Below are 20,592 nucleotides of genomic sequence, written 5' to 3'. Positions count from 1 at the left end.
TAATGGAAAATGCCTCGTTTCCGAACTTAACCATTTGATACTTTATAACATTGCAAGATTAAATTGCACCTGTTTTTTTATAAGACTTTGGGAAATTTTAAAAGTTTTTTTAAATATTTTTATATTAATAATTGTTTGGAATTCGAAATGTTTGGGTATCAAATACTTTTTACGCTTTCACTCCCTGCTGCACAAAATACGAAAAGAGAAAGTTTTATAATCGTTGTATAATCGAAAAACCAAAAATCATTCATTCAGAGTTTAAATGATCAGTGTCCACAAAATTCTGTATGAATGTAAGGCTGCTTTTAGAGAATGCTAAAGGACATTAGGGGAAGTTGAAACTAGATGTTGCACACTTTTATTCATTTTTTTTAAGAATAATTTACAAGAACTTTCATGAAAGACACTTGAAAAGATTACTTGTCTCATGAACAGCCATAAAGTAATTTTTAAAAACGATTATACAACAGTCATTCAATAGTATTAACAGTTTCATATACATATGTATATCGTAACAACTGGCCTCATACTAGTGTTTGTTGCTACATTACATGATAGTTACTTGTTACATACAATATGTCAGTGTTAAAAATCAATGTATCTTAGCTCTCAATATCTTGTAGGGCTTACGGAACAACAATAGGTCTGCGTTCATAATGCGCTTGATTTCACGAGTTACTCTGATGAACGATTTTTATAATTAGTGTCTAAGTTTCAATTGTTATAGATACGCAATTATGAAATGAACTCCATAGTATTCTGAACACTGAAGTCAGTCTGTATTTCAATGCATTGTTGACCGTTCTTGAATGAACTGTTGTCTGCAATATCAAACTGCCAATCGATCATGTGTTAAGGCTGGTTCAGAAAACTCTGTGCAGTATTAATTGTCATCTGTCGAGGAGTTCTTTTCCTACGTTCATTTCGATGCTGCTTTTCTTTCCGTCCTGGCAGTTTTTTTAGGCCTAATGATTCTCATTCAAAAAGAAATCAAGCCAATAAGTTGGCATTTATCAAAAGACGAAGATAAAGTATCGAAATTATATTCAGTAATGAATGTCCATTGAGAAAACGCAAATGTGTGTAAAAGTTAAAAAATTAATTTGAACATTATAGTAATCCAAACAATTCAACTTATTTTCTTCAAATTATGTTCACAAATACTGTGAGGCATATAAAGATTGCATGACATGAATTAAACACTTCATTTTTAATATTTAAAAAGTGGATTATTTCTATATGGTGGAAAGATTGTCATTAGAGTTGACATTCGTGTTAAACAAAATAGATACAAATATTTTAAATAATTTTACATACTTGCTTCTCATTTGCCAATTTTTTTTTTTAAAAAACTGTTCAATAATTCATCGAAGAATTAGTTTTGGGCCATTATTAAGAATCGTATTTACATTCTGAAATTTTCCAAGACTTAAAAATCATTTCTTAGAAATTAAATTCTTATCTTTTTTAATATATTAATGCTGCTCACTTATTAGTAAATCATAATTTCATTCTCGGTAGGTATTAAAATTGTTTGGTACAAATGGTAATTTTTCGATATTAAGAAACTGTTTTATGCAAAATCTATAATTGGTTTAATAAAATTAAAAACTAAAAATGCAGTTATTGGAGATATGAGGGTATTTTGCATTATAATATTTTATGCATAAGAGTATTTAATAGATTTAACATGAAAATATTTTATTAAAATGAACATAGTCTATACCAACCAGTTATACAGGGTGTCCCAGGAGTGTTAGGACACACTTTAAGGGGTGGTAAGAGGATTCAGATTATCAAAGCAATCCATGATCGGAAAGTAGTTTGAAAGGTACAAGAAACGAAGAAAAACGAGATTGAGTCGTCTGAAATAGTTATTGCTCAAAGATAGTACATGTGTTGTGGTGGATGATATGTGAAAATATCGCAAAAGATGTTCAAAGTTTCGACTACTGCTAGCGACGCAAGCGTTACACCGCAGGAGCATGGATTGGTGGTTTCGCTCAAATACACCAAGATTTTGTTGGACATCCACAGCAGCACAGACGATTCTTGCAGCCAGATCCATTTCGGAATCCATAGGTGTTGCGTACACAGTATGTTTCAGTGCACCGCAAAGAAAGAAATCCATGCTGCTGAAATCAGGAGAGTGGGATCGCCAGTGAACCAGTTCACCTCGCGCAATCCGTCGGTGACCAAACACTTGATTCAAATTTTCACGAATACATGTGCCATAATGGGGAGGTAGCCCATCATGTTGAAACCACACATGACGTCTGACATGTTGTGGCACAGGGTCAATTAAGCTTGGTAGCACCTCTTACAAAAATAGGACATGATTTGCAGTTGTTAAAGGTGCCGGGAACAATTAAAGCTCAACTAAGAGGTCGCCAACCTCACCAGCACAATAATGCATTGAAAAGTGATGTTGGGCAGCATGTAGTCTCACGCCAAGGTGATTCTGTTGGTAATCAGTCGTGGGGTCATTATGAAAAGTGCCGTAAGGTAGCAGATGAATTCAGATGCCATTGAGCTCACGATATAAGTGTATTTATATAGACGAAAAGACGATGGAAAGAGGTAGACGGACATGGCTGTAGATGACATGTACCAAACATGCCCTCATGTTCTACAAAATGTACATTTTTAAGTTACTTTTGAACCTTATTACGTTTTATTCAAGACGAATAAACAAAGTTGTTTCGAAAACCTGTTTGTTATTTCTCCAACAGATTCTCACCAGCCCACAAATGCGGTGGTTGAACACACCATCTCGAGAGAAGTCCGCAAAATGAAACGGAAGATGGGAAATGCGCTTCCTAGTGACCTTGCAAAACGCAACGTGCAGGGTGATCTGTGGAAAGCAGTGACTATACTCTTTGAAGATGATATGGGTGTTAGCCTCCGCGTTGCAAAATACGATGAACACTACTGCAAAATTCTTCAACGGCAGAAGAGATGGCTCGTACGCTATTCCACGGATTCCTTCGTACAGTATCCAACAAATTTTGTTCCCTGCTGAGAGTACGACCCCTCACTTTGCCACCTCGTAATGATCCATATTCACACAAATTGTGATGCAAATTAATAAGTATCCTGCGGTCTGGTTCATTTCTTTGTGAGTACATTTCAAGATACAATTTTTCTGCTGCTCCAGCATTTCTTTCTGCCAGTCCGTAAATCAGGTGCATATCTGCCACTTCGGTGTTCGTAAAACGTTCCATACTCCTTTGCGAGTGATGGCAGCTCAAATGACTGCGGCAATGCAGATCTGTTTCCCCCAATGCTCTTGTGAACAACATCACCTAGAGCCGAACGAAGAAGTTTCAGACCATGGGCTGCTATACAAATCTAAATCCCCATTTCCCCTTAAAGTTTGTCCCAATAATCCTGGGACATCCTGTATATGAAAGAAGAGTCGACAATAATTTTTAAAAAATTCCAGCAATTCTGATCAAATGATAATTTTCTTTTAACAATGTAATTAGAAATATTTACTTTTGTAAATAAATTATAATTAATACAATCTTCTTTCCGGTTATAAATAAATCTTTAAAAGTAATTTTTCATTCCATTTAATCCATTCTTCCATTCAATCAAAGATTGCACGTGAAGCAAGTAATGAGGAAAAAATTCATACCAAACTCACTTGCAAAGAAAATAAAGAAAAGATCAAGGTGAATGTCAACTTACCTGAAAAACAAAGAAAAACAATTATAAGTAATTATTAAGAATATCAAAAAACCACTGTGAACTAAATATTTAAAACATTGAAGAACAATTCGAACGATCAAAATTAAAATTGGGAAATAAGCATTAGACAGGCATTCATGTTATGAATAAAAAAAATAAACAATCATTAGAAATATAAAAACTATTATATTAGAAATAATATTAAATATATAATATTTATATACATTTAATTACTACATTTGTTTATTCATTATATAATTTTATGTATTAGATAAATATAATTATTACATTAAAAAATAAAATGAACATTAGAAATATCCATCCAATTAAAAAAATAATAAGCTAATATCTCTAAGATTGGAAAAAGGTTTTAAATCATCAAAATCAAAATCCGACATATTCATTACGTAGATATGAATGTTAAGAGTAAAAACAATACATTCTATTCAAAATTAGAATACACTTAAAAATTCCTTAATACTGTCTATAGACATTTTTAATGTGAGAATTGTCACATATTTTAAAAACTGTATGCGTTTTAACCGCTTTTCTTGACCAACTGATTAGTCAGTTTTATAAATCTTTCATTTGATTGTAAAACGTATTTGAATTTTTTTAAGTTGAAAGCATCAATTGCTTCAAGAGAACCAATGAGCATTTATGCTTGCTAGTAAAGAAAGGAAATTATATATATATATATATATATATATATATATATATATATATATATATATATATATATATATATATATATATATATATATATATATATATATATATATATATATATATATATATATATATATATATATATATATATATATATATATATTACACAAGCAGTCTCATAAATACCGCCCAAACTCTAAACAGTCAGATTCCCAATTGAAGATGCATAAAAAAAATGCCCGAAGAACTGTACCTACACGACACATAAAAAAAGTACCGAAAAAAGTACCGAAAAATTAAAGTATGATGTCACATCCGATGCAAAGGAAAAAACACTTTATTTAATTCCTCCACAGTATCATTTGTAAACTTCAAAGGAAGATGTTCAAAGTTTATCAAGGCGCACGTGTGTGAGTACGCCCCGGAGTGGGTGCTCGCAGCAGCGTGGTGTCCATCGAAGCACATGCAGATGAGAAGTGAAGTCCGTTTGTATAGTCACCATGTCTCGATACACCAATTCCTTGAGAGAATCCCATAGAAAAAAATTCATCGGTGGAGGATCTGGCGATCGTGGTGACCACAGAACCGGACCACTAGATCCGATCAAGTGACCGGTGTATTCCATATCTAGAAATGAGACGGAGCACCACCCTGTTGGAACCAAAGGCCTTGTATAACATCAAAGGGCTTGTCATCGAGAAAATCGGGTAACACATCACGGAGAGACATCAAGTAGGAATGTCCCGAGAGCCGTTCAAGCAACAGATATGATCCAAGCAAGCGATTCCTGAGTATGATGGCCCACACACTTACAGACCAGCGTTCCCGATGTCTCTGCGGGCTGATTGAATGAGAATGAAACTGTGACCACATATGGCTGTTGTGATGGTAAAATAAAAATAAATACGAGTGAAAGCCTTTTAAATACGAGATAGACGAACAGATTCACATCATTCCACGGTGTTCATATGCATGTGCGCCGAACATTTTGAGCATCATCGTCTGGAAAGAAATGCAAGTAGCGCTGTCCACTACAGTGTTTTTCCCTTGCACCGGATGTGACGGCATACTTTGTTTTCCGTATTTTCCCCGAAAACTATATGTCGTGCAGGTACAGTTCTTCGGGCAATTTTTTTTTATGCATTTCCAACCGGGAATCTGGCTGTGCAGAGTTTGGGCGGTATTTATGGGACCCCCTGTATATATCAGGATCGGCTTACACCCGAAATTTCACACGGAATTAAGATTTTACTAACAAAACTTATACCACATTTCGTTTATCTAAGGCTTTCAGTTATCACACTTACATACATTCAAGAGCACAGACAGAGGCGAATAGTCATCATTCGTCGCATGTGGTTCAAATTTTGAAACGAAATGCTAAAGCTGTATACCACATTTTATCCAGCTATCTTTTTACATTTTATAGTCATCATGTTCATTTGCACTCGGACAGACAAATTTCCTGTGAATGGATTTGTTTAAAGTTCAAGTTTTATGTTTCGACAACATGCGAAATTCTATTCGTCCAACACAAAGAGTATTTTGACTTCACACCTAGACGCGCAGGCATCATTCAAAAAAGAAATTTTTCGGATTCGAGGAAAGAGTTGTTTTTGAGGATAACAACACATCTTTGTACAAGAAGAAATGAAAATGAAATACTATACAACGAGTGATTGTAAAAGGTTTCAGTTCATTCCTATTACTTGAATGACGCTTCCAATATTTTTCTGAAAGCCATCCTCCCTGAAGCTGGGGCAACAAATATTTCGAAGTCATCAGCCAAACCTTTCTTACTGAGCACCTCACATACCCAACTAAACAAAAGAGAAAAGAGTGACACGCTTAACGAGCAATGTTTCGCAGAATGAGTAGCAACTTATGATGAATTGACTTGTGCTGAGTGCTTGTTAGTAGAGAACCTGTATTTCTATAGGGAAGAAGTTTTGGCCGGATAGCGTTATCGAACGCGACTTCGAGGTTTTGAGTCAGTGCTGCGGAGCCTTAATAGACAAGATGGTGTCTAGCTAAGATGATGGGGCTAAAAGGGGATCGCAAAGACGTGGATGAATTCTTTGAATAAAGGAGTCAGAACTTGCGAGTTTTATGGGAAAGAACTTATGAGTCTGCATTTTGTGTCCCAGGTAAAGGTTTCAGAGGAAATGTAGTCAAGAGAGAAGGAAATAATAGGAAAAACAGGAGGAAATAAGAGGGATACTGAAAACGTCAGATATGATTGCATCATACGATGAAAAGCAACGCAGTCATAAGACAGTAGCTGAACACACACCAAATTCATTTGACAATAATTTTTCCTCATTTTCGCCAATTTTTAAAACATAGGCAACAGCAAATGTCTTATGTCCACTTTCTTGCTAAAAAAAACATACATTATAGTTAATAAATTACATTGTTATAAATTTGAGTATATTTTTTCGGACTGGTGCGCAGCCTTACATGAATTCCTGTGGCAGAAATTGTTTGTTTAAAGAGCCTTTCGCATAACGAGTTAGGATTCAGGAACGAATTATGCTCGCTAAGCGAGGTTCCACTGCACAGCTTCCTGCTCTCTAACTGCATCCGGTTGATTCAAGTCGAGTAGGAAGGATACTTTTTACTATCAAAGGAGAGTAAAGAACGCGGAATGGACAAGCTGTTTTCTTTTATAACCGGTTTACTGGTTTGTTTATTCGCCTCTCAACAGGCGTATCATTTGCAGAAATGGAATGACGACACACCGAATGGTGAGATGACAGCGGATTTTGTTGGCTTGTTTACAGCATGAGCATATCGCAAGTAGTTAGACATAAAATGCAAACTTTTTTTTTTTTTTTTTGCTAATATAATTATACAGTGCAAGATGTTACACCGTGCGTCCATTGAGATGAAATCTTTTTTGCTATTTTAATTGCAGGAAAATGGATTATTTCACTATTACCATCATTAAAATTATGTTTTACCTAAACATTTATAAACAACATTTGAAATATTTATAACATAATAAGTATTCAAATTAAGGACTGAAACTATCAGATATTTAATCAGCAATTGAAAATGACGCAGTTTAAATATCATATGCGAGAAAGTAAAAAAATAATAATAATAATTAAACACTTGCACAAATAAACAATAATTTTTTTAGCTTCTATCTCTACTTATAATAAAGATAAATGTGTGCTTGTGTTGGCGTTCCACGAATTAGATCGTTTGACGTACAGTTACACAAATTGGCTCATCAATACTTTGGAGGATGGTAATATGTATCTGAGAGCGATTTTTTGAAATTTTAATTAATTAAAAATGAATCTGAGTTTTGGTGTTTTTCCACGATAATTTCTAGACTTATTATTAAACAAAAATAAATTTTATGCTGTTTGAAAATTTAAAAAAAATGTGCTTTTAGTGATACCCATTTAACAGTCGTGCAAAGTTTTAATTAACTCTAAAAAATCTTGAAATTTTTTTTATTTTTTTTTGCCTATTTTGTAACTATACATTACATTGTTGCTCTGCAACTCCTGCCGTTTCATGATGATTCTCTTGCATCGTTGAAAGCTAAAGAAGAAGTATTCTGTTTCCTTTCTGTGAAGTTACAAATAAAAGAGTGCAATGATAGTATCGCTACATTCGGAAGACTGACGAATTGGATATTTATGCTTTTTTTCGCGATCTAATATAATGCGACTATCTCCATTAAAACTGCTCGTGCACTCGATCAACAGAACTTAAACTTAGATCATTTAAAACGGCTTTAATGTCAGTCAATGAGGCGTAATCATGGACATGAATGTATAAAGATACGATTTGTTTGAAAACAAATGTAACCAATATCCCCGACGAGTCAGCTGATTGTTAAAAGCTACTATTATATAATATTTTTACGATAAAAATTTCTTTATATAAAATGGGAACAAAATTGGCTTCAACTTTATTCTTAATGTAAAAGACCCTTTTATACAAAATATTAGGACACATACATAAAATGATCTGCAATTTTATTTTTTTTTTTCTTATTAAAGTGTAGCGCAAATGAATTTTACTATCTTAGAAGGGGTTTTTTTTTCTAAATATTTCCTGTAAAAATATTGACTTTTCTGATCTATTTTTAAAAGCATCGAAAAGTTAATTATTTTCAATAATTTATGAATATAAAATTTCAAGAAGGATATACAATTTTATTAAATATTTTGAATGGCAATTTAAACATGTTCTTATCGATTGGAATATCGGGCAGACATTATCCACGTTCATTTCGAGGTCCATCCACTGTTGAGGGCGAAGATTACTCAAAACCGTGTTGAACTAGACAGATGAATTTTGGTTTATGATTTCTATACTTGATTTGGGAATATCTATCAAGTTTTGAGCAAATTCCGTTGAGAAGTCTGTCTGTTTGCTCAAATATAAGTTAACATAATTACAAAACGGCGAAAGAGCTAGATGGGTCGAATTCGTACGATTCGTCTATTTTGTACACAGACTTAACGTCTAAAGTGGGAAATCTTGTACGAAATCCAACAAGAGGTGGTAGGTCTGCACATTCAGTAGCATGCAAACGCAAAGACTTAAATGTATCAAATTGAGTATGTTATTTTGTGACTGTAATTGCAATTCTGCGTTTAATGCCGGGTTTACACTTGGCTAGTTAGGAGAAGGCCAGTAGGCAGCGCATGCGCAGAAAGGGACTCATTTATGTTTGCTATAATTTCATAAAATAAATTCAGACATTCCATGCTTGGCTATAAATTGCCGTTTTGGCGTCCCTGAATTTTTTTCTCTACATATCGTATGATAATGAAGTGCATTTACACAAAGGGACATGGTAAAATAAAAAAAAAAGGTCAACATACCTAAATATGAAAAAATACAGAAAAAAACGGCAAATAAAATGAAAAAAAAACCAACCATGCATCAGAAACAACAAAAAGCAAAAAAATATCTGAATCAATCAAAAATAAGTTACAATTTTTTCACGCCAAAAAACATACCGCCAAATTTTACAAACACATGAGCAGTAAGAAAAAAAGGCAATACAGCGCATGTTGTTCTCCCGAACATCTTGTCATCGACTGAACAACTTTTTTCAATTTTTGTACGCATGCGCTGCCTACTGGTCGAGTGTAGAGCCGGCATCGTTTGATTTCAATCGGTTCCGAAAATACGTGTCCAGAACACAAATTCGCCTTTATTGGAGAATATGCGAGCAAGTTTTGAAGAGCCCACTCTCGCTGGTTTTAATATTAATGAGCTGAATAAATCCTACTTATATACCCCTCTTTAACCTGTTTCGATTACTTTTAATCCAGTCTCTCTAAACGAATCCTGGGTTCAATTTCATACAAGACTTTGATGTTTGCTTTCATAATACATATCCTCAATGGAAATGCACTTTTAATCAATAGCAAATCAATCATTTTATTAAACGCCAGGAAATTTTCAATAAAAACCTTTCTTGCGCAATCCTTTTATATTTGAGGGCAAAATAAGAAGGTTCCATCGGGAACCAAAAATTTGGCATTTCCGTTTCATTTCTACGAATGTTTTAAAATTATTAGGCACAGTTTTCTATAAAATATGTGCAACACTGATTTTCATTACACATCGGAAATTTGTTTACATAAAGGATTTAATTTAATTTAGTTTATTTATATTAACGTTTTTAAAAACAATATTCGGGTGGATCTAGTAAACTTGAACCGTAGTGAGATGTTGACCTGCTGACAGCCCCTCTCGAAAGGGCCACACCACACCAGCGGGAGGTGTAGTTTTTAAATCAAAGACTTTTGAGCATTTTTTATATTTATCATCGCAAATTCGTGCTGTTATATATCTTAAAGTAGAAATAATTTTAAGAAAAGAAAGTGTTTTCTTTCTAAAGGGAGTAATGAGTTGAAACAAAACCGTTGTGAGGAACCGATAGAAATACTTTAAGAAAATCGATATTTTAAATCTTTTATAATGCATATTTTAAATAAATGGTTTGAAATTTTCTATAAAATAATTTTCATTGTCAATAAAAATCTTTGCGTTCATATTTTTCTTTTAAAAAATTAATTAATTTTTTTCAACACTTTAAGAAAAGAATATTTGAAAAAATTATTTTAATTATTTTTTACTTTTATTCTTTAACGTGTTATTCTATTTTATAAATAATAATAAAAAAAAAATCTCATAACAATTTTTTTTCAAATTCTCAATCTAATAGCGTGACTAAAATAATAATAAAAAAATTAATTTATTGATTAACTTATAGTGAATAAAAAAAATTTGCTCCGTTAGATCCATAATCGGATATCAGTGAAGAATCAATCAAAACATTCCATCTTTATAATCATAAATAAAATTAAAAGAAATTTAGTAATTTAAAAATATTAGTTATTTAAATTGCCAGTAATTTGATTTACTTAATTTATCTTACTAGTTTTCGCTTCATAAAAAATTTGATAAAATATTTTACTTTTCAATGATAGTGTGCAGAACATTAAAAGTGGCCCAGAGAAAGTCAGAAAGCCCACCTTAGCTCGCATTTCGGTTGTATTCGTATCCAAGATTGATTCCATTTAGGAAGCAAGAGGAAATGATACATTTCATTGCATCAAAGCGAAAAGTACTAAGTACTCATATCATCACAAAATCCCACCCATTAGATTTCCATTTCAGAATCCCTCCCCCTTCCACACACACGAAGAGAGAAACGAATTCGAAAAGCTTGGTTTTAAAATTGCGTCAGCCTCGATAACTTCATGAGCTGGAAGGTTCCCTCACGAAGTTCCCTCGCACTCTTTCATGACGGTGTTCGTTTGTGTGTGTGGGTTTAAAACTCGTTTCCTCAAAACCGGTTGAAACTCACATACCAAATTTACTATATTTACATCTTTGCATTTTGGAGCTATCGCGTTTACATTGTGCAGACGGTCCATTCCCATCTGGAATTCGGTAGGTGTACATAGTATAGATGTTATATATGTGTACCAAATTTTATACATTTAGCTCACTTCGTCTTGTATTAATCGGATTAAATTATATTCGAACAGTCGGACGGACACACTTCTGAATAAATGTTGCTCAAAACGTGATAGAAATCTACACATTCGGTGCACCGAATTTCATCTGCCAAGCTCAAAGCGTTTTTGAGTTCTCTTTGTCACAGAGCTCACGGAGGTCCAAAACGTGGAGATGCGTCAGAATCTCAAGTTCAAATGTTTTAGAGATTGCAATACTTTCTCTGTACGAGAAAGTAAAAATGCATTTTTCGAACTCAGGGTGGTCCAAAAGTGGAGATTCGCAAAAAAACCTAAGCTCAAATTCCTCGAAGAAAGCAATACTTTGCGCAAAATTCGTATTTTTAAAAGATGCATGTTATGATATGAAGATCTGCTCTCTTTAAGAAGTGCATGTAATCTTTAACGGATGCATTGGCTGTTAGAATTGCCAACCCTATTTAAGAGGTGTATTTGTTACCACTGAAGTACAGAAATCTCTTAATCTGCAGATTGGCTAGCTAATTGGCACATTAACTAGGGTAATCCGTTCAAGTGCAGAAAATTGTTTCATTTCTCAAATGACCCAGGTAATCTGCACATTACGTACTAGACACTCGTTAATCTGCATAGTGACTACTAGGCACTCGCTAAAGTGAAAATAATATCTTTGCAGCAACGTTTCTGTGAGCTTAGATTAAATGTTATTAGGTATTTTTCGATTACTACGAATCAAGTTAATATAATCGAACAATTAACACAGTGGTTGATAAAATCAATCATCAATCAATTGAAAAACTTCAACACAAAGAATCGACTAGTTTAAAATATTATTGCAATTTAGGAACTCGATGTCATGCAATTTATTTATGCGACGCATTGCCAGCCGAGCAATGAAAGCAACTGGCGCTGACGGAACCAAACTAAAAGTGGAGGGAAGGAAATAAAATGAGACGATCCGTAAGCCACTCAGGTGCACATCACCTAGTGAAAAGGCGGGAAAATCTTGCTTCCACACTTAAATGGAGCAAATCAGTGAATATACAAATTAGCTAGGTTATTTGCACATTAACGGCAGGGATGGGAAGACATTTCCACGCTACGGACTACTTCTAACTTTGTCAGGGTGTTGTGATCCACCCAGTGGCGTAGGTATGGTGAGCTCAAAAAAGGTCTAAAATATGTATTACAATTTAATAATTCATACGGAATGTGCATTTACATACATAACTACAAGCATAATAATAATAACCACAAATATAATAATATCAAAATATGCATTTAATATCAAACAGTTCAAAATACATTAGAAAATAAATCATTTTCATCTAAAGTTAAGTTCTCGTAGTTATAGTTAATAGAAGACTTACTATGCATACAGTCCGCTAGGTTTGAATTGTTTGGTATATAATTACTAACAGCAAATCTTGGATTGGATTCTAAGCGGTCGTCAGTGCGATAGTAACATTATGTTGTCTTAATTATATTCATCGTTTAAAATGCAGATTCACATAGACAGGTAGAGCCTGAGACCGATGTTAAATGATGTGCACCGTTTTTTTTTAATTGGGATATTTTGCTTCATCCATTAGATTCCAAAAGTTACACTTAGGTTCCGAACTACGTGCTTTTAAAATTGTCATTTTGAAGAAGAAAAAGTTCACTTTCCTTAAACAGAATATGTAATTTATATTTTAACTTATTTTTTCCACATCAGTATTACAAAATGGGTATACATGAATGTAACAATTAGTTTCTTTTAGTATGCGCGTCTTTGGTCTTAGTAAAGGCGGTCGCCTCAAAATGCTTTGGTGGTCCAACAGTCGATCACCATCGATTTAATTCCCATCCCTATTTAGAGGTAACATATTCACTTTAACAAAGCCGCTATCGTTAAGACGTGCATCGAACGATTTATTCGATTTATGTATGATTCTTTCATTGCCATAATCGGATTCGCACTAAAGAAAAAAAATTTCCCCCTTAGGTTTCTGTGATGTGGAAGACTACGGCAGAATTCCTGTTGGTGGCAAGGCCTACAGCGACGATGAATGCAAGATAATCTTCTGCGAAGAAGGGTTAATCTTTAGCCATTCGTAAATCATTTCGATAACAGCAGCACTTCGAGACCAGTCTCTTCCAGGTGTTATCGAACATATGAATAAAGTCACTTTTTGTAAGTCGGCAACCAATTGCAACAATTGGTTATGTTCTCCTCTCGGCTGTCTGAATGCGGGTGGAATCGTCATTTAAACTAAAATAAAGAATGTGGAGAGGGAGTGAATGTAAACACGGGAGTCCTACGCCTCCTTTGCTTTGGAATTTAAAAAACATTCACACCTACAGAAAGTATGTCCCAGCATCGGATTGGATACAAATGCACTACACACCTTTACAATATTCTAAGAAATGTAGGAACCATTTATTTATTTCTTGTAGTGGCCTCAGGCGGATTGGGAGTTGAGTGCATATTCCGTAGAACATTTATAATCATGGGCATGCGAGCTAGCTGGAGCTATGGTTGGAGCTAGCTATGGACATGCGAGCTAGCTATGGTTGGAGCAACAGCATTTAATCAAGAATGAAATATCTCTTACACAACATTTTATTTGTTAAAACTCATCAGATTCATTTCACATTGAGATAAAGTTTCAAATTTTCTTGGCTTTCAATTATTCACTGGCTAATATCTGTATTATTTCAGTTTTCTTACATTTGATTCCTTGAATATTTTCATCTCTTTTTTTTAGGTGCAAGTTATCTTCAATCAACATGGGCAATGGATGCCGCTTTGTTCCGAAGCAAGGTCCCTATCCCACCTGCTGCCGACATAAAAGAATCTGCCGGATGGACTTATTCCTACCCGTTAAATAATGTGCTTTCAACTGCAGTTCGAGAGCGCCATGCTGATCAGAACTCGGCATAACAAAACTGAACCGAGGATTGAAGGAATATGAACTATACCGTGATGCTAAATATTAAATTCAAGATCCATAGCTAAACATATAACTACGATGGTTTGAAATTGAATGCAGTGAACATCGCAGCATTTCTCTCAATAGCTTGTACAGAATTCTGAAGAAGGACAATAACATTTCAACTAGTGCCATCAGTTGGGGTAACTGTAGGGTTGCTACTTTTTAATTCCTAACCTTTGCACTCTTCCTTGGGAAAAGAGGCTGTTCTAAATTGTCAGAAATGGCTTCTTTGGCAATGGGAAATAAATATTTTAACCAGCATATTTTATAGATTTATCATTAAATTCAATTCACATTTCATTTTTTTTTTCAGATAATTGAAAAAAAAAGTCATATAGCAAATGCATTACTCTTATCTTCTCTTTTGGATACTAGATGGCGATGCCTATTTAGGCCATCCCATATGTCATCCCATAGTGCATTGCGATTGAAATTAGAATGAGATGTGATGCTGAACTGTGAAGGCGCACGCGTGAATGTCTTGTCTTTATGTTTGTGCTTGTTTAGTGTGGGAATGTGATTATTAAAAGAAATGTTCCTAAAAGCATTCGTCCTGTTGCTTCCTACACGGATCATAATAATCTACATTCCACCACAGTCATGATTTTTATAAAACGAGCATCATGCTGTATGACTGAAGAGAAGATTCTTCCGCAAATTTTATCTTTTTATAGTGGTGCCCACAAATATTATTGGGTAAATTATTATCGATCTCCTGCCTAGTCATGTATATGTAAAAGCAATGATACAAACATACAAGCTACACTCAAGAGCCAAAACATTATGACCACCCCTACATTTTGCAATGAACTCGCCTGGATGACGTGGAAGGCACGTGATCAGGTGGAAGTGGTATTCAACTGCTGCTGGAGAGTCTGAAGAACCATTCTTTCACTTACTTCTGTGTGTGATGGGGGAAAGGCTGCGGATCTAAGTGACTTTGATACAGGGCAGATTGTAATGGCTCGAAGGCTCGAACAAGTATTTCTGAAACTGCACGACTCGTGGGGTGTGCGCGATCTACAGTTGTTAGTACTTATGCAAAGTGGATGAATGACGGTGAAAACAGCAGTAGACGACATGGTGTTGGACGTCCACACGCAATCAAAGAAAAAGGCCGTCGCAGACTGTCTCGCATGGTGAAGCAAAACCGGAGCCAGACAGTGGCTCAGCTGACAACCCAATACAATGCAGGGCAAAGTAGAATAGTATCGGAGCTCACTGTTCAACGGACACTGTTGGATATAGGGCTACGCAGCAAACGTCCCACTCGTGTCCCTTTGCTGACCGTGCGTCATCGCCAACTGCGCCTTCGCTGGGTCCGGAAACATCGCGACTGGTCCATGGATAAGTGGGAGAGAGTTGTCTGGTCAGATGAATCACGGTTTGTCATGCATCACGCCGATGGCCGTGTCAGGATACGCCGTCTTCCAGGCGAACAGTTGCTCCCTCAATGTACAATAGGTCATACACAGGCCGGTGGTGGTGGTATTATGCTTTGGGGGACGTTCTCTTGGGCGTCTCTGGGACCCGTGGTTGTGGTAGAGCATACCATGAATGCTACAGGGTATCTGAACATCACTGCTGACCAGTTGCACCCTTATATGGCCTCTGTTTTGCCAGCTGGAAATGGAATGTTCCAACAGAACAACGCCCCGTGTCACAAAGCTAAAATTGTGTTGGAGTGATTCCAGGAACATGATGCTGAATTCCAGTTAATATCCTGGCCGCCTAACTCACCGGAAATCAATCCGATAGAACACCTTTGGGATGACATGGGACGGCAGCTCAGAGTTCAAAGACCACCAATTCGCAATATCTCGGATTTGCGTGACCGTTGCTTAAACATTTGGTACAATCTGTCTCCGGCCATCTACCAAGGACTTGTGGCATCCATGCCAAGGCGGGTTGAAGCTGTGTTGCGCACCAAAGGTGGACCAACTCGTTATTGACAGGTGCTCATAATGTTTTGGCTCTTGAGTGTAGATGCATGAATTTTAATGCACAATATTTGCATCAAAAATGAGAATAAATTTTATTCAGAAGAAATCTGTTAACGATTTACGTTCATATTTATTTAAAATGACGGTTTGCATCATAAATTCATACAAACTTCAAAAAAAAAATCACTATAAAAACGTAATGCTTGAAAAAAATTGAGATCTGTGGGAATATGTTCAAGAAGTCTTTGCATTTTCCCCATTAAAAATGATTCAGAGCATGACCGATAATGGGCTTTTACATGTGAAACCGGGACGATTCATGCAAATCAGGATAGAAGTAAAACGCAAGGCTGGAAAGAGATCCGACATTGGATGGCAGCAGCATGTCATCGTTACGAATCGAGCGGTGGTGTTTGAGCCTTTCTATAAGAACAATGAATACACGACTAAAGCATTGCGAAAGTTCCTCACAGTGGAAGAAATCAAGACGAATAAAAGTCCTATTTCATTGAAAGGGACACTGAATTTAGCTCTCCATTTATTTAAAATGACGGTTTGCATCATAAATTCATACAAACTTCAAAGCATGTAGCATGCAGTATTAGACCACCAGTCATTGCGTCCAGCGTCCTTATTGTACAAACTGTCATGGAAAATTTGGCAGCCCAGACATGAACGGGGAGTATGACGAAGCTGAAAAAGTAATGAGGATTCTGAAACTTCGATCCGACACATTTCATATAGAATTATGAAACTGTATTCGTACCAGATACAGACACTTCAACCATTATTGCCAGCAAAATCCTATGGAAGATAAGCCTTTTCAACATGGACAATGACACACATGGAACGTGATCCACAATGGTTACTGAACATCATGTGGACAGATGGAAACCACTTTTTATTGCATGCCTACGTCAATACACAAAACAAAAGTATCCTGTTGACATGAAACCGACGGATACTATTGTAGTACGGACGGAATGTAGTGGTCTAGTGAAACAACTAAACCACTATATTCTCAGCGTGTGATTGTTTGGTGTGATTTAACCGCTCCTTCCTTCTGGGCTCTTTCTTTTTTGAATCGAGTTTCCTGTATCCGGTTGGAAAACCTGTTCCGTTACTGTAGTCCTAAAACTTTTGCGAGACCACGTTGTGCCTGCTTTGCAGCAAAGACCTGCGTTATCTACCGTCACCTTCAAACATGATGCTGCTTTCGTCAAGACGTTCCTCCTAGATACATTCACTGACGATCGATAGATAAGCTGAGGATACAAGATAAAGTGGAGCTCACGAGTGCCAGACATTACTATAGCGGTCTTTTGGATATGGGGATACCTAAAGTCTCGTGTCTGCGGGGGCTCTCCAGACTTTAGTGGTACTGAAAGATGTTATTCAAGGGGGCGTCGGTGGAATTGATGTAGGCGCTCAGCTTTAATAGGCGTAGTAACGCGCATATTTCACTCAATACCCAGCGGTGGCTGTCATGTTAAGCATCTTTTTATTTAAAAAAAAAATACGCTGTGTTCATTTACTGCATTCTGTTTTCCAGATTTGCATAAACCATCTCAGTTTGATATGTGAGCGCCAACTATTGGTCATTTTTCAAATCATTTTAATGGGAAATAATCCAAAGGCTTTCTACACATATTTCTGAAAGCAGCAATTTTTTCGAGTATTACTTTTTACTGTGATTTTTTTCAAGTTCACAAGAATTTATAGCGAGCACTCTATTTTTAGTACTCGGTATTTTGTTCTCGAAATAGAGACTAAGAATTTGCTTTTTGTTTAAATCAAATATATAGAAAGGAAATAGATATATAGAAATGAAAATTTTCGAGATGATCTATCACAATTTCCAGACAAATTACTTTTAAAGACAATAAGCGAAATTCTGTCGTTTATTGATTTTGGGATTTTGAATCAGAAGCCAAGATATTTAAATCCGTTTCTTGTAATTCGTCTGTTAGATAGAAAGTAAAAGAAATTGGTTTAAGAGACACTGAAGTGCTTATAATAATAATAAAAAATCAAATGTACAGATAAAAAGAAAATTTATTTCAGTTATCTCTCAGAGGGGATAAACCAAAGCATTGAAAGAAATGGCTTCTGAAATTGGACTATTAAAAGGATAGAATCACAAATGGGCATATTTGAGCAAATGTTTTTTTTTTTTTTTTTTTTTTTTTATCTATCATGTGAGAACATGGTGTTGCTTTCGCTTGAAGTTTTTGAAGCCGCAAATTGCGTAGGTAACAAATTGTTGAAGCCTCAAAATACGTAGGCAACAAATTGGCAATTTATTTATTGGCGAAAATATTACAGCACAAAATTTATTTTTACATTATATTGAAGTTCAAAAAATAATCGTTTCAATGATACTAATGTTTTGATCTATAAATTAAATTTTTATTATTAATGAACTTTTAAAAATATAATTAAATCATATTTTTCAACAATTAATTTTGCACAAAATAAATATAAAATTTAATCCGCACGAGCATCGTAAAAAGTTAGCTTTTATTAACTTGTTGCCATCACATTTACAAAAAATCTGATTAAAAAATAAGTTAAATACTACTGCAAATTAAATCTAGAAAAATGTAATTTTCAGCACTTGATTGTATGAAATGAAATAAACAGATAATGTGATATTTGATAGAAATGTGACAACAAATTGGCGATTTATCGCTTTTGAGACATCAATTTTTCGCTTTTAGGGTTATTAGAAAATAATTCAGAAGGTTGTCACATTTGGCGATTTATTGCCAACTAAAGTTACAACTTTTTTTCCAAATTATTCATTCTCAGAATTCTTACGAATTGTCTTAATTAATTTAAGTCATTAACCAGTTTAAATCGGTTTGAAACAATAAAGTGACTATCAGATTTCGCACGCGCTGATATTTAGAAAAACGATGGGGTTTTTTTTCGTCTCAAAATCGGTCGAGCTGCATCATTTTGTTTGCCAGCTAGAAAAATTGAAAATGAAACTTTAAAAAAATTATCTTTATATATATATATATATATATGCAGAGAGAGAGAGGGTTAGAGACTGATAGAGAGGTCTCGTGTTTGTTTCAAACCGGTTTAAACTGGTTAATGACTTAAATTAATTAAGACAAATAATGACTTAAAAATAATAATGTTCTCACATCATAACTTGAAATTTGCGATCGCAGATTTCATTTTTTTTTTTTTTTTTTTTTTTTTTGATATTCTGATACATCACATTTAAAATAAATGTCAATTCCCTTTTTTGATCAATATAGGTGAGAATACAAGATGTTAAAAACAATTTATTTTCATTCATTTCATTTTCAGATATATTTTCTGATTAAAATATAAAATGATTAAAATCACGAATTTCAATAAATTTGCAGTCATTTACAGCAATGCAATAGAAAGAGATCGATTTATTAAAAAAATAATAACTTTGATTTGAAAAATGATTGTTAATGATTTTATTTTTTTTCTATTGTAAAGAAGACAATATTTTGGTAAGTTACTTAGAGATCTTATAAACTATACAAACACAACTCGTTTTATTAAGCTCATGCTATATTCTATACTACATGCTATAAAATAAAAAAGATTTAAAAAAGATTGTATTCATTAATATTACTCCACAATTTTTTAAATAAGCATTCACTCATTTAAATAAGGAAAAACTACTTTGAGCATTGTCATAAAAAAATGACAATGCTCAAAGCAAAATATAATGAGCATTGTCATAAAAAAAAATTTAATAAATATATAAAGAAGTTTAAATAAAAAAATTTATTAATGTTTTAAAAGGTTATAATATTTGCTATTTTAATTATTTCTTTACATTTTAGTGATTTATTTCATTTGCAATTCACTATTATTATTAATAGTATTGAACGGTACAATCTTTCCAGAAATTCTTGAACAGACATCTCCACTATCACGGAATCAAAATTGAATTGAATGAATCCATTCATTGATAATGAAGCTCTAAATAGTACAATAACAAATCGTTTTATCATCAAAAAAATAAAATGCAAAAAAAAAAAAAAAGGAATGAGTTGAAAACCTATTATGAAATTCTATCTTAGCAAACATAAAAGAATTCAAATTAGATAAATGTTTATAATGAGATGATCGAGTTCATTCTCTTCAATGACAATTGCCATTTTTGAATAAGTCATTATAAAAAAGGTATTCCTTTTTATTCGAAGAATTCTAATCTATTTTAATTTATTCGATTCAGTTTAATGAACGTTATACAAAATCGTTTGAGACTTAAGGAAACTTGTTAGCTCGGCGATACATTATTTAATAAGTATGTAACAGAAAATC

At 34.3% G+C, this 20,592-nt stretch overlaps 1 protein-coding gene across 1 annotated transcript in view; it reads right to left on the bottom strand.

Moving 5' to 3' along the window:
- LOC129956628 (neuroendocrine convertase 2-like) overlaps positions 1 to 20,592 on the bottom strand; it is a 316,381-nt gene that overhangs the window by 219,376 nt on the left and 76,413 nt on the right. The window lies entirely within an intron of this gene.

Source organism: Argiope bruennichi, chromosome 2, assembly GCF_947563725.1.
Source record: "Argiope bruennichi chromosome 2, qqArgBrue1.1, whole genome shotgun sequence".
NCBI classification, from domain to species: domain Eukaryota; kingdom Metazoa; phylum Arthropoda; class Arachnida; order Araneae; family Araneidae; genus Argiope; species Argiope bruennichi.
The sequence above is the reverse complement of the archived record's forward strand: the minus strand, read 5'-3'. Positions and strand labels throughout refer to the sequence as shown.